We start from the raw sequence: 14040 nt of genomic DNA on the forward strand, positions 1-14040 counted from the left end.
GTCAGGTGCTTATTTCTAAAACCAGTAAGCTTGTGCTAAATCGCCCAGCAAACGTCTTTTTAAAAAAAAAAAAAAAAAAAAAATCTATTTGTTTCGAGTTAACCTGGGCATACAGTGTGAATAACCTTTTGTATCCGCTATTAAACGTTGGATACAGTGGTGATCTGCACAACTTGGTACAAATACAGCATATGTATGTTTGCCTGTCCAGTAAGTGAGCTGGTACATATGTCTGTCTTAAATACATATAGATTAGCTTTGGGTAATATCAGTAGTCGCTTGGCAACAAAGTACAGCTTGGTAGTTATTTTAGTGAGTGTCCGTTATGTGGTGGTTTGCAAACTGGGGAGGGGGGTAGTAAAGAAAAGGGACAAAGTAAAACGTAACAGGGTTGTCAAACTACAGCACGCCCTGGTCCCCCTAATCTGCATCCCTACTTTGTATTGCGCACACATTGGGCTTTTGCGGTGTATGCTCTGAGGCATGTGCTTTGTGTTACATGAGTGTGCCCACCAATGAGATCTTCACAGCTGCAGTCATTTTAGGCCTCTCAGACCTCCAAGGTGCACGTTCTATAGGGTCACTATATTTTGAGACTTGTGTGCCTATCTCTGTGGTATGGGTGTTCGGCAGCTCTGCTAATATTGCGTCCCAGCTTGAGCAAGTGGGGTCATGCGATCCCTAATGTCAAAGCATATCGGAAAGATCTACACTGGCTCCCTATCGCTCGTAGAGTTCAGTTTAAAATCCTTACCCTTGCCTTTCCAGCCATTCACGGAATTGGCCCATTCTATCTGAGCCAAAGACTCAAACTATCGAAGTCCGATAGAAACCTGAGGTCCAATAACCTACGTCTACTGGTGGTTCCCAGATTCAGGCTAGCCCAGAGCGGTGGCAGAACGTTCGGTGTGACGGCGGCTAAATTCTGGAACGACCTCCCTCTGGACCTTAGGTTTATCGAGTCTGAGCAGATCTTCAGACGTAAATTAAAAACCTGGCTGTTCACCCAACCTTGAGTAGGAGGGCTCCTGCTACACGAGGCTGGAGGGTAGGACCCGGTTTCCTCCTCTGGTGATATTCTTGCTCTTTCAGCACCGGGACACCCCCGACGGGGGTAGCTGCGCGCTTTATAAGCTTCTTAAATAATAATAATAATAATGTCCTCTCATTGCAGCGCTATACACTCCGCCTTATCCCATATTAATAAGGAACGGTTCCAGGCCAGTGCATGTGGAGGGTCCGGGGTCTTCCTTTGTCTAGTGATCAGCTGCGTAGCTACTTCCAGTCCTTAGTCTAGGAAGCGGAGCTGCTTTGTTTTTTACTTCTCCCATAGAGGTGTAGGATAGAACATTCCTATTTGAAAGGAATGTTGCATTCCGTACATCAGGAGAGGGTGTCCGCCACCAAATGCTGTACATTTTAAGGCAGGGGCATCCCCACAGCATATGTAGTAGGTCTGCATCAACAAGGGGACAGCAAGGGCAGGCTGCGTCAATTTGGTGGAAATATTGTTTTTTGATTGGGGTGAGATGCTCGGTGTAATGTAGTATTTGGCAAATGAGCAGATTTCGGGGGAGGCGCATTAGACCTAAGATAGCAGCCCATTTGAGGTCCGAGAACTAACAAGGCCGGCCTCCCTCCCCGCGGAGTCTCCGGTGCTAATGTGATTGTGGTGTGCTGCTTAAGGGAAGCGGCAAACCATTTTGTTAGGTGCCTGCTACACCAATCCCATCCAGGTACTGGATCGTGAGGTGCATTGGGGCTGTTTGTTATGCTCTCTCCCCCATTTAGCAGAGTGCTGAATTGATGTAGCGATGTGGCATATGGTATTAAGATGCCTTTTCCAGTACAGGGCCCCATGTCGTAGATCCTTTCCCACGAGCGGTTGTAAATGGGCAAATTTGCCAAGTAGTTTAGGAGACGTGGTAGGATCACCATTTTAGTGACCAGCCTGTCACTGATAATTGAAGTGTGCTCCAAAAGTACTCTTGGGAGGGGATGGCGGCCAGCGCTCTGTCTAGATTGCCTGCTGTCTAAATACGTATGCCTCTGTAGTGAGAGGTATCAGCTTGCCTCTGCACGCATACCCCATTGAATATATATCTCTGGTCCTGACTTGCATACGTGAATGGATATAAGCAAGACTTTGCCCTGTTGATCATCAGTCCCGATAGGGCCGCACAATCTCTCCAGATGCATTCTGGTGATGAGGGGGAATCTATCAGAAGTACCTTATGTACACCATGATATCATTCGTGTATAGTGTGATTGTGTGCACTCCATCTCGGAGCAGGATACCCCCAGCCACTCAAGTGCGGATGACCTCTGCCAAGGGCTCTATGGCCAGAGAAAATAATGGGGGATAACGGACATCCTTGCCTGGTTCCCCGTCCCACCTGAATTGGCTCAGATATATATGGGCCTGTCCTCACCCGTACAGTTGTCTCCCTGTACAGCATTTTAACCATGCCAATAAATTGTAATTGTAATTGCATTTATATAGAGCTTACTACCCCTGACGAGGTGTCGAAGCGCTTTTTTGGTGAGTAGCATACTACTCCGGAACCCATGGAGGATTAGTGTTGAAAATGTACTTGCATGTTTCACTATACTAATTAAGTGTTGGATAGGTTAGTCAGTCATTTGGAATGATAGCAGAAGGATAGAGGAGGAAAAGTTTGTATTTATATAGCGCTTGTTGATGCCCGCTATTCAGCAAGCCCAGAAAGGATTAGTGGTGAATTAATATGGTGAAATATGAAGTAATTTCAGTGGTGGATATTTAATCAGATTATTTGGAGTGAGCAGGATAGCGAAGGGATAAAAGGGGAAGCAAGGTTTGTATTCATATAGCACTTTGTTACCCCTGATGGGTGTTGAAGTGCTTTTCTGGCGAGTAGCATACCACTCTGGAACCCATAAAGGAATAGTGTTGAAAATGAGTATAGTAAAATATGAAGTAATTTGAATAGTGGCCATGTTAAGTTATTTGGGTAGAGAAGGGAGGTGGCAGGATAGAAGAGGGAAAGGTTTGTATTTCTCCAGTATTATGGTGTCTTTCATAGATTCACATGCTTGAATATATTACCCGTCGTCGGAGTGGGAGTTCCACGGTAAATAAAATAGCAATAATATACTAATAATATGTATATGTAAAACATAACATGAAATACACATTAGAAAAAAGGCAGTAAAAGCCTAGACATAATTCCACATCGGAATACATGAAGAGAGAAAAGACACATGTAGTCTATTCCTGTCATGTTGGTCTAAACTGTAGCCAATCAGACGCCAGCAGCCCTCCAGAACCTTCTCCTCAGAGCTCAGTACCTCAGATTTTCTACCGCACGTCGTGTGAAAGGGAGTCTCCCTGAGCTCTGCTCAGTTTCCTCTTCTCTTCAGGTTTTTCCTGTGTTCTCAGCATGTCTTCAGTAAGAAGTCTCTCTTTAGACCTGCTCTTCTTGTGGAGATCTGCGCCTTTATTCAGAAGATCCTCACAGTAAGTGTATTTACTGTCTTTACCCTGACCATGAGATGGGTAAATAAGTTCTGTAGAACTTTCTCCACAAAGACTCTAAAAGATAGGGAAGGCAGTCTTCTACTGTGGCTTCAGGGACTTAAGGACAAGGATAATATACTTTCTGATGCTGAAAGTCTAATTTCTGGTTGTTCCCAAGCAGCTTCAAAACGTGGTAGTGTGCAGGAGTTGCCTTCACCATTCCTTAAGAAGATGTCTCTCTAGCCCCTGCGGTGTCTTCACCTCTACCTGCTACGTCCACGCCCACAAGACCTGGCTCTCAGGCGTCTGCTGCATCTTTCACTCATGTTTCTGTCAAACATGTTTCATCTTAGACGGGAGCGTCGACGAAATCTGCCATTTCCAGCTAGTCTACGACCGTGACGACTACGTCTGCATCAGGATCGTCGACTACTGTTTCGTCGTCTACTAAGGTAACTCAGTTTCAAGACTGTACCATCGGTCATCCCTATTGCTTCGTCGTCGAAGCCTCCACCATCGACTACCAAATCTTCGTCGACGAAGAGTGTTAAGAGACCAGCTCCGTCGACGGCCGCCCCGTCGACGACTGCTCCGTCGCCGAAAAAGAAGTCGTCCTCGTCAACTCCGTCGACGAGAGCTCCGTCGACTGCTCCATTGCCATTGACAACAGAACCATCGACGATGGATTCTTCTAGTGTGGGTCCAGCACCTTAATCGTCGTCCGTTCCATCGGCTACATCTTCCGCATTTGCCTCTCTGCCTTTGTTGCCACTCTCGTCCACGGGCTCTGCCACCGTCGACACGCTTCACCAACGCCGCAAGGTGCTTATTGAACCAAATTTCCATCTCCAGTGACCCGCAACCTCCCTCACCCTTGTTTGCCACGGATTCCGATCAGGATTCTGAAGATGTGCATGAGTCTTTTAGGGCGGCACGTAGTCCATCTGATTTGGTAATCAAGTGCCAGGACTATAGCAATGATGATGAGGACCAATATTTCCAACAAGAGGAAACAACTGTTCAGGTTCCTACAGCGACAGTTCCTTTGTCACTTATCTCCTATCTCCAACATATGTTAGACGATTATAATAGGCGTTTTCCGCCTTCTCCACAGTTTCCTACAGTTCCTTCTGTTTTAGCACCTGTTGCAGTGCCTGCTGCGGCTCCTCTGCCGCTTCTACCTACGTCAGTTCGGATACACACTACTGTGTATGACGACGAAGGTGACATTACTCCGGATCGTGAAGATGGTGAGGTCCGATATGACTAAGATATGGCGGAGTGGGATAATTATCAAGCTCAAACACCATCTCTCTCTCCGGTAATGCCATGTGATTCTCCACCTGTGGCTATTGCAAGTTTCCATCAACTGATGGATAGGGCGGCTCAACGTTTTAAATTGCCAAGAGTACAGAGGGAAGGGGATTTCTTCCTCAGAACCAACCATTTAAGCAAGTCCATACTGTGCCTATTATTGATTTTGTCTGGGCTGAAGGGGTGAAGTTGATGCAAACCCCAAATTCGCTGCCGGCGCAGATGCCCCGGTTGGAGAAGAAATATAAGGCGCCGGTTGGTAGTCCATTGTGCCTTATTGGACAGCCGAAACCATATTCTGTGGTTACGCAGGCAGCTCAGCGCCGTACTCTAAATCGTGCGTCTACTGTGACTGCTCCACCAGATTGCGACGGTCATCGTCTGGGTGCAATAGGCCGGAAATTTTTAACGATTGCCTCCACCACAGTGAGAGCGGCCAATGCTCTGGCTATTTTGGGGTGGTACGATCGCCAAATATGGGCAGACATGACTGCTTTCGTGTCTTTAGTACCAGATGCTTCAAAAGCGGAAGGTTTGCAACTCCTCCAAGAAGGTGAGAGAACATCAGAGGAAATTATTGACTGCCGTTGATATTGCCTGTACAGGTTTCCGGCAGCTTGCTGGAGCGGCTGTTCTACGCAGACAAGGCTGGTTACGCTCCACATCCTTTCGACAGGAGGTGCAGGCGAAAATATTTGATATGCCGTATGACGGCGAATCTCTTTTTGGGGAACATGTCGATGAGGCATTACATCAAAAGATACCGACACTGCCCGCTCTTTAGGAAATTTACAATTTCGGAAGCAGCCCTTTCGTGGTGGACGCGGCACCGCTTCAAATTTTCGAGGAGGAAGCAACCAATATCGTTCCTACAACCAAGGCAACCAACGCTATTCCAATAACCAACAGTCTTCTCGGTAGCAGTCTTCCAAGACCTATGGGGGAAATCTTCCTACAGAGGATCTGCTCCCAAGAGACAATGACTTGCCTTTGCCCCAAAGAGTTGGAGGTCAAATCTCAGTTTTGTTCTCAATGGTCCTCCATTACTTCGGACCATTGGGTTCTGGACATTGTAGAGAGGCCATGCTCTAGTTCATCAAACTTCCTCCTCCTACTCCACCTTCCGGCCCAGCTCACATTCAGGAACTACTCTTATCCAGTTCGCCTTATGATACAGAAGGGGGCAGTCAAGGTGGTGCCAAAATCTCAAAGGGGAAGGGATTTTATTCCCATTTTTTCCTTATCAAGAAAAGCAGAGATTGGCGACCGATGTTGGATTTGCGAGCACTCAACAAGTATCTCAAGTGCCAGTCCTTCCGCATGCTAACGCTGTCAGATCTTACGCTTGCTCTTGATGGGAGATTTCATGGCAACTATCGATCTCCAAGACGCCTACTTCCATGTCCCTATTCTACCGTGACATCGGAAGTACTTGATGTTCCGGGTGGGAAGGAAGGATTTCCAGTTCAAGGTGCTGCCTTTCGGCCTACGCTCCGCCCCTTGCGTCTTTACAAAGGTACTAGCTCCTGGGGTCGCCTACCTGCGTCTCCAGGGTGTACAAATATTTCCATACCTGGACTACTGTCTCCTAAAATCAGTCTCGCACGCAGTTGCTTCAAGACACACGCCTTTGTCAGGAGGTCTTCTGCTCCCTCGGACTTTCCATCAACATCAAAGTCCCAATTACGTCCAGCTCTCTGCAAGAATTTTCTGGGGGCCATGTTGGATACAACTCTTGCAAAAGCGTTTGTGTCTCAGGAACGCCAACAAAAGATACTTCAACTGGTGTCTCTTCTATGGAAAAAGCAGTCTGTTTCAGTCCGATTAAAGTCATTTCTAGGAATGGCATCAAAGTGCATTGCGCTGATCCCAAATTGCAGCCTACGGACGCACCCCATTCAAGAAGAACTGGATGGGCAATGGCATCAGATCACCGGTTCCTTCAACGACAGTCTGTCACCGCTTGCATGAGGGCGGCTCTCAAATGGTGGACGCAGTCATCCAATCTGTCAGCAGGGACTTCCTTCCTCTCCGTCACTCCGGAGCTTACTCTAACGACTGACGCCTCTTTGGAAGGATGGGGGCCACACCTCCAAGGTCTGTCCATAAAGGGCAAGTGGACTCTGCCTCAGAGGGCTTGGCACATCAACAGGCTGGAGTTGATGGCAATTTTTCTAGCGCTCAAGTCATTCCATCCAGTACTTAAAGGAGAGTCAGTCCTTATCCAAACGGACAACACAACCAGCATGCATTATATAAACAAGCAGGGCAGAACAAAGTCTCCACTCTTGTCTCAGCTGGCGCAATCTATCTGGGACTGGGCTCTGAGTCACCACATCACTCTCACTGCTTTTCATCTTCCAGGTGTCCAACATCCTAGCGGATTCCCTCAGCAGGTCTACGTCATCGACCCACGAATTGGAATTACATCAACTAACACTCGAGTTGATTTTTCAGTGATGGGGTCGTCCCTCGATGGATCTTTGCCACACCAGAGAACCGGAAATGCCCATCTTGAGCAAGCTGGCATCCCCACCGAGGGTCACAGGGCAATGCCCTTTTGATTAATTGGTGCAATCTGTTTGCTTACGCTTTTCCTCCGATCCCTCTGGTGCCTCAAGTATTGTGGAAGATGCGGAGGCAGCCTTGCTACATTCTTCTGATTGCTCCAAGATGGCCTCGACAGGCGTGGTTCTCGGTGCTGCTCCTTCTGTCCCAGTGCGAGCCCATCCTTCATCCTCGGATGGACCTCACGATGGACAAGGGTCAAATTTGCCATCCGGACCCCGCATCTGAGTTTGACAGCCTGGAACCTAAGCACTTTGAATTTGCCCATTTAACCATTCCGCCAGACTGTAGAGACATGCTCAGGACAGAGCTCAGTCAACTGTTAAAACCTACAAGCTTAAATGGAGAAGGTTTTGCCATTGGTGCGCTGCAACTGGTGTCCATCCCATTCATTCCACGCCTGCGCAACTCCTCCCATTCTTTCTACAACTGGCTCAATCCGGACTGTCTCATTCAACTTTGAAAGTTTTTCTGGTGGCAATCTCACGCTTCCGCCAGGATGGCTCCACTTCACTTTGAAAAATTGACTCATTATCCTAGAAGAACAAAGGATTGTTCCGCAAGTTCCCACCAGTTTGGCGTCCTCCTCCTTCTTGGCACCTTAACATCGTTTTAGCACAACTCATGAAGGCACCATTCAAACCTATACACAAGGCTGATTTGAAGTTCCTTACTTGGAAGGTTGCTCTTCTCCTTGCGTTGACATCTTCACGTCGCGTAAGTGATATTCATGCCTTCACGATAAATCCTCCTTTTCTTCAATTCCAGTCGGACTGTGTAGTGCTTCGCACGAATCCCACCTTCCTGCCCAAGGTGCCATCGGATTTCCACATCAACTAACCTGTTTTCCTAAAGACTTTCTTTCCTAACCCACAGTCTCCGGCGGAGCAGCGCTTGCACTCCTTGGACATTAAAGGGTGCTTAAAATTTTACATCAGCAGAACAGCTCCTTTTTGTAAAGCTGACCAACTGTTCATAGCGTATGGACGCTTCCACAAGGGGTGTCCAGTTACCAAACCCACTATTGCTCGTTGGGTTTCCTCGGACATCACTTTCTGCCATCAAATGGCAGGCAAGCCTCTACAGTCTTCAGTGAGGGCCCATTCCACCAGGGTGATGTCTTCAACTGCCCTGTTCGCTGGTGTGCTGCTGCATCAGATCTGCAGAGCAGCCACGTGGTCCAGCAGGCACACGTTTACAAGACACTACTGCCTGGGTGCCATCAATGATGCTGATACTGCAGTGGGACAGGCTGTGCTTCGCAATCTTTTTCAATAAGGTGAGCCTCTGTCTGCCCTCCTCCATTATGGTTTACCATGTTATTTTTTGTCTTGCATGACTAGATATGTATGTATATTCATATACTTTGGTCTTATAAATCGGTTCATTATTACTGCTTTCTATTCTATATTCAAGACTGAATCTATGAAAGACACCCTAATACTGGAGAAGAACAATTGTTACTTACCTGTAAACAGGTGGTTCTCCAGTATAGGGGTCTTTCATAGATTCACATGCGACCCACCCTCCTCCCCTCAGGCGCTTTTCTCCTCAGACTCTGTGGTCACTTGTGCTACGAAAATCTGATGTACTGAGCTCTGAGAAGGTTCTGGAGGGCTGCTGGAGCCTGATTGGCTACAGTTTTGACCAACATAATGACAGGAATATATGAAGAGAGAAAAGACACATGTAGTCTATTCCTATGTGGAATGATGTCTAGGCTTTTACTGCCTTTTTTCTAATGTGTATTTCATGTGTTATGTTTTACATATACATAGTAGTATATTATTGCTCTTTTATTTACCGTGGGACTCCCACTCCAACGACTGGGAATATATTCAAGCATGTGAATCTATGAAAGACACCAATACTGGAGAACCACCTGTTTACAGGTAAGTAACAATTGTTCTTATATAGCGCTTGCTACCCCGGATGGGGTTTTGAAGCGCAAGTAGCACACTACTCTGGAACCCATCAGGATTAATGTTGAATTAGTATGGTGAAACAGTAATTTTAGTGGTGGATATGTTAATTATTTGGATTGAGAAGGGTTGGGGAGGGGTAGAAAAGGAAAAAGGTTTGCATTTATATAGCACTTGTAACCCTGATGGGGTGTTGAGACTCTTTATTGGAGAGAAGCACGCTACTCTGAACCAAATAAAGGATTAGTGGGGAATTAGTATAGTTGAATATGGAATTTGAAAGTGAACATGTTAGTCTGTTTATCTTGATTGAAAAGGATAGTGGAGGGATAAGAGTGAAGGATTTTTTTTTTAGGTCTTAGCAGTAGGAGGAGGCTTTTGGAGGAGTAAAAGTTTTGGAGGGGAGGAGTCGGAGGGAAGAGTTTAGAAAGGTTTGTTTGGGGATCAGTATAGTATAGAGGTGTCCGATGTTGCAAGGAGGGGTAGAGTAGGAGAGTCTAGAAAGGGTTATTTTGGCAATCATAGTAGGGGTTTGGGATAAAAGAGCGTAGATGTAGGGGATATATTGGATGTATAGGATGAGGGTAGTGCATTGGAAAGAGTAGTAGAAAGAAGTTTGAGATGAGTCAGAAGGTTGGACTAGAAGATATATTGAGCGAAGTATAGGCTGAGAAATAGGGTAATGCATTGGAAATGCTAAATTAGAGAAAAGTGATAAATATATTGATCCATAAGTGCATAGATACATAAAGGAGGTAAGTATATGTAGATTAAATATATTGATAGGAGGCACAGGATGAGAAATAGGGCAGTGCATTGGATATGCTTCTTCAGGAGAAAAGTAACAGACACACAGATCTAGTCCATGGAAGGTACATAAATGCACAATGGAAGTATGTACATGTAGACCAAAGATTTGTTTTTTTTTCCTCAACAAAATTATTTTACATGTTTATACAAAGTAGTACACAAAGATGGGTGCATATCTATAGTGAAAAGAAAATGCTTATATACCGAGGGATATGCTGTAAATTTCTGTTTGCGTATGGTGCTTATGTGGGGAAGAGCCAAATCTTGAGTAGTTTCTGAGGATAAGGTGGTTGTTGGTGGACCTTATGTTGGGGGTAAAGAGTTCCATAGTTTTGCTGCTTGAACAGAGAAGGATGTGCCACCAATGGTTTGTTCTTGTATGGTGGGATTTTGAGGCGAGATGCTCCTTTAGGGCGGAGGTTCCTTTGTTGAATGTTTGGTGACTTTATTCCTGATTGAGTGGTCCCATTCCATTTATTGCTTAGTGGGTGATACAAAGCAGCTTGAACGTGTATCTTCTGGCAACCGGTAACCAATGCAGGGCTTTCAAGGCAGGGAAGATGTGGTCCCCAGCCGATTTCTAAATCCGTTTGTCTTTTCATTCTCGTTAAAGGAGATCTGTGGTAGAGGCTATTGGCGTAATCTAGTTTGGACATAACAAGGGAGATGGTAGCTTGGACCTTGTTTGGAAATCCCAAATGAGGGAAAATAAGTCGCAGTGTTTTTTATAGTGACAAAGCTTGATCTTGCTAGTTTATCTACTTGGGCATTAGACAGCTTTGAGTCTATGGTCATTCCGAGGTTTCTTACTACCTTCGATATTTTAGGCAGTGATCCCAGTTCATTAGGCCATGCGGGAAGTGGGTTGTAATGTTTCCAATCGCCACACTTTAGTATTTCAGTTTTTGAAGCATTCAATTTGAGATGGCTCCAAGTCACCTACGGCTCAGACAGCTGAAAATTGGTGATTTTCCAATGTCTTTGGGGCATTCCATTTGGAGTATTTGTCATCTGCATAGTTATAGCACGGGAGGTGAAATTTATTGATTAGTACAGGTAATGCCTTCCTGTAGATGTTGAAAAGCATGGGCGAGATGATAGAACCTTGAGGGACCCCTGCTTTTGTGGAGTATGGTTTGGGCAAGAAAGGTGGGGTATGGATGACATTAGTTCTGTTTCAAAGGTAGGACACAATCCAGTCTAGATCAGTTCCCCTCTATGCCGGCTTCATAGTCTTTGTGTCAATATCATGATCAACCGTGTCAGACAGCTGAGAGGTCCAAGAGTAGCCCGGCAACCCCGTTGAAGTCAACTGCATTCTTCCGGTCATCCCAGATGGCAAGGAGGGCAGATTCAGTGCCTCTTCCCAGACTGAATCCTGTTTGGTAGTCTGAAAGTATGTCATTCTCTTCAATGAATTGTGACATCTGGGCGAACGCTGATCTTTCTATCAGTTTGCCCAGGAAAGGTCCATTTGTAATGGGTATGTAGTTGTCGGGGTTCAGCGGGTCCAAGTTTGTTTTCTTCAGTAAAGGCAGTATGTATGACTTTCAGTTCGTCTGGAAATATTACAGTTGTTAAGGAATAGTTTGATTCTTCTTACTGGAATCACAGCAGAGGTTGTTAAAAAATTGTCTTGAAAGTTTGTGGTGGACAGGGGTCAGAAGGGCTGCCGGTAGGACTGCTTTCTTTGACCAGGTCCATAAATTCATTGAGATGTGTTGGAAGGAACATAGAGGCTTGGTTAGAGTATTCTTGGATTGTTTTGTACATGGGTTAGTGCTGTTGGTTTGTTTCGGTTTTAAGTAAGAGTCAAACGTATCTACTTTGTCCGTGTAATAATTTGCCAATTTGTCTGCCTAGAAGGAACTCATCCTGTTACTCAAGATTTCAAAATTTGGTTTGCGAAATTAATTGAGTATTTTATAGATAACTCAACCCGATAACTTGTATAATGCTGCAAAGTCTGATCGTGTGCATTTCATGTTGCATATATAACATGTGACCTGTTTCGTCACAGAGCATGTATGGGTTGGCGAGCCTGCACCTGACAACAGCATTCAGCCTGCTCTATTGAATATTGAGGGTGCCAGTTAATTGTGGCATCAAAGCCTTTCCAATAATTTGTCCAGTCACCGTGTCCCCCACACGTACAGCCTCACCAGTTTAATGTGGGAGGAGTCTGTACTACACAAGGGGACTTGCTCTGTTTACAGATATTCCAGGTTGACCCTAGATTATTCCCTGACCGTCACTTTGAGACAAACCGCAATTCTACTGGGGACATTCTACTGGAATGGGATGCTTTCAAAGTATTCTGCAGTTGCGGCCCCCCAAGAACACCAGGAATGCCTGATCCTCCCGGGCTGCTGGTTGGCTGGCTGTCTATCCTCCAACTTGAGCCACAGGAGTTGAGGGATGTGTTCGGAGTGTGTGCCCCAGGTATTCGGTCTCGCCAACTAAGGGAAGCAGGGAGGGAGATCACACAATGTGATCTATCTAGTCTTACATGCAGATCATGTACTAGGGAGTAGGAGTATGTACACGCATCTGGGTTGCAAATACATAAATTGTCTGTCAGAGCAGTGGTCCGCCACGTCGCCGCTGAGATGCGTGTCGGGTGGGACTGACTGGTCCAGCGTCACGTCTAGTACTAAATTGAAGTCGCTGCCAATTAACCAAGCTGTTCTGCTCCAGGGGGCTAGAACCAGTCAGTTTACGAAGGAAGGAGGATTGTTCCATGTTGGGGGCATAAATGACCCTATGAGGAGGCTTTGGCCATTTAGTCTGCCCTTCTTTTGTACATACCTGCCCTCTGTCTGTTTCTACTTCCTCTACCACATAGGGGACCCCTGCTATTATCCAAACCAATGCAAAAATCTTGTTTGCTTTATCCAAACCAGGGCACCTCTGGCACGGGAGGAGTAATTGGTGCTAAATACATGCCTGTGGAGGCAATCCACCTCCACTCTAGTTAGTTGAGTCTCCTGAAGGAGGGCTATGCTTTTGTATCTACGCTGTAAATGGGAGTATATGGAATATCTACATGCATGGGTGTGTATTACTCTCGTTCCATGTAACTATTTGCGTGCGCCATGACAATAGATAGATGTGTCCATATACATTAAGGGGCAAGTGTATATAGTGGGGGACCAGGTGGCTGGCTGGAGCTCCTTGGTTTTGCAAAAGAAAGATTAGGGATTGTAGTACAACTTGTGTAACTTCGTGAATGTGAACCCAGCCATGGCAACTACTATGCAAGTCAGTGTTTAGCTATGGCAGCGTGCTGCAAGTAGATGTCAGTCAATCCCTTTAAGTTTCCTCTATTACAAAGTGTCTCGTTTCCGCTACTATTATGTGAATCGCCAAGCAGGAGGATATACCCCTACCCCACTTCCCAACCTGCCGTGGAGAGCAGCCCATCAGCTGAGTATTGTGTGGGCTACCCCAGTAGTGCCCACCCACTGCTTTATTTGAAAAGGGTGCCTTACAGGTTAGTTCGTTGCTGCCTTGTGCTCACTTAAATTATATTGTCTGAGGTGTGACAACTGGCATTGGGGGTTGAGTCAAGGTCTCTGGTCCAAGTGGATGTGGAACCATCCTCACTGCGATCTGGTGGATTCTGCTTCCTGATCGGAGCATTGAGTAGAGGCCCAGAGCATTGCTGCCACGTGAAGCGCCTGTCTGCATTTGTTCCAATTCAAGGACTGCCAATGACTGGACAGTGGTCTGTGCGACCACCTCTACTTCTGCATTGACCTTTCTTATTTCGCTTTGGCACTGGTGGTTCATTGGATGGTGTAGGTCCAGTGGCTATTTCATCACTCTCCAACCAGTCCCACACATCTGAGGGTGTAGCGAAAAAGCGCATGGCACAATTCACCACTATAAATCTGGCTGGGAACAAGGATTAGCATATATAACTTG

General features: G+C 46.0%; 1 protein-coding gene across 6 annotated transcripts in view; it reads left to right on the top strand.

Moving 5' to 3' along the window:
- The window catches only part of CPEB1 (cytoplasmic polyadenylation element binding protein 1), a 640111-nt gene that overhangs the window by 185265 nt on the left and 440806 nt on the right, over positions 1–14040 (top strand). The window lies entirely within an intron of this gene.

Source organism: Lissotriton helveticus, chromosome 3_2, assembly GCF_964261635.1.
Source record: "Lissotriton helveticus chromosome 3_2, aLisHel1.1, whole genome shotgun sequence".
Lineage (NCBI taxonomy): Eukaryota > Metazoa > Chordata > Amphibia > Caudata > Salamandridae > Lissotriton > Lissotriton helveticus.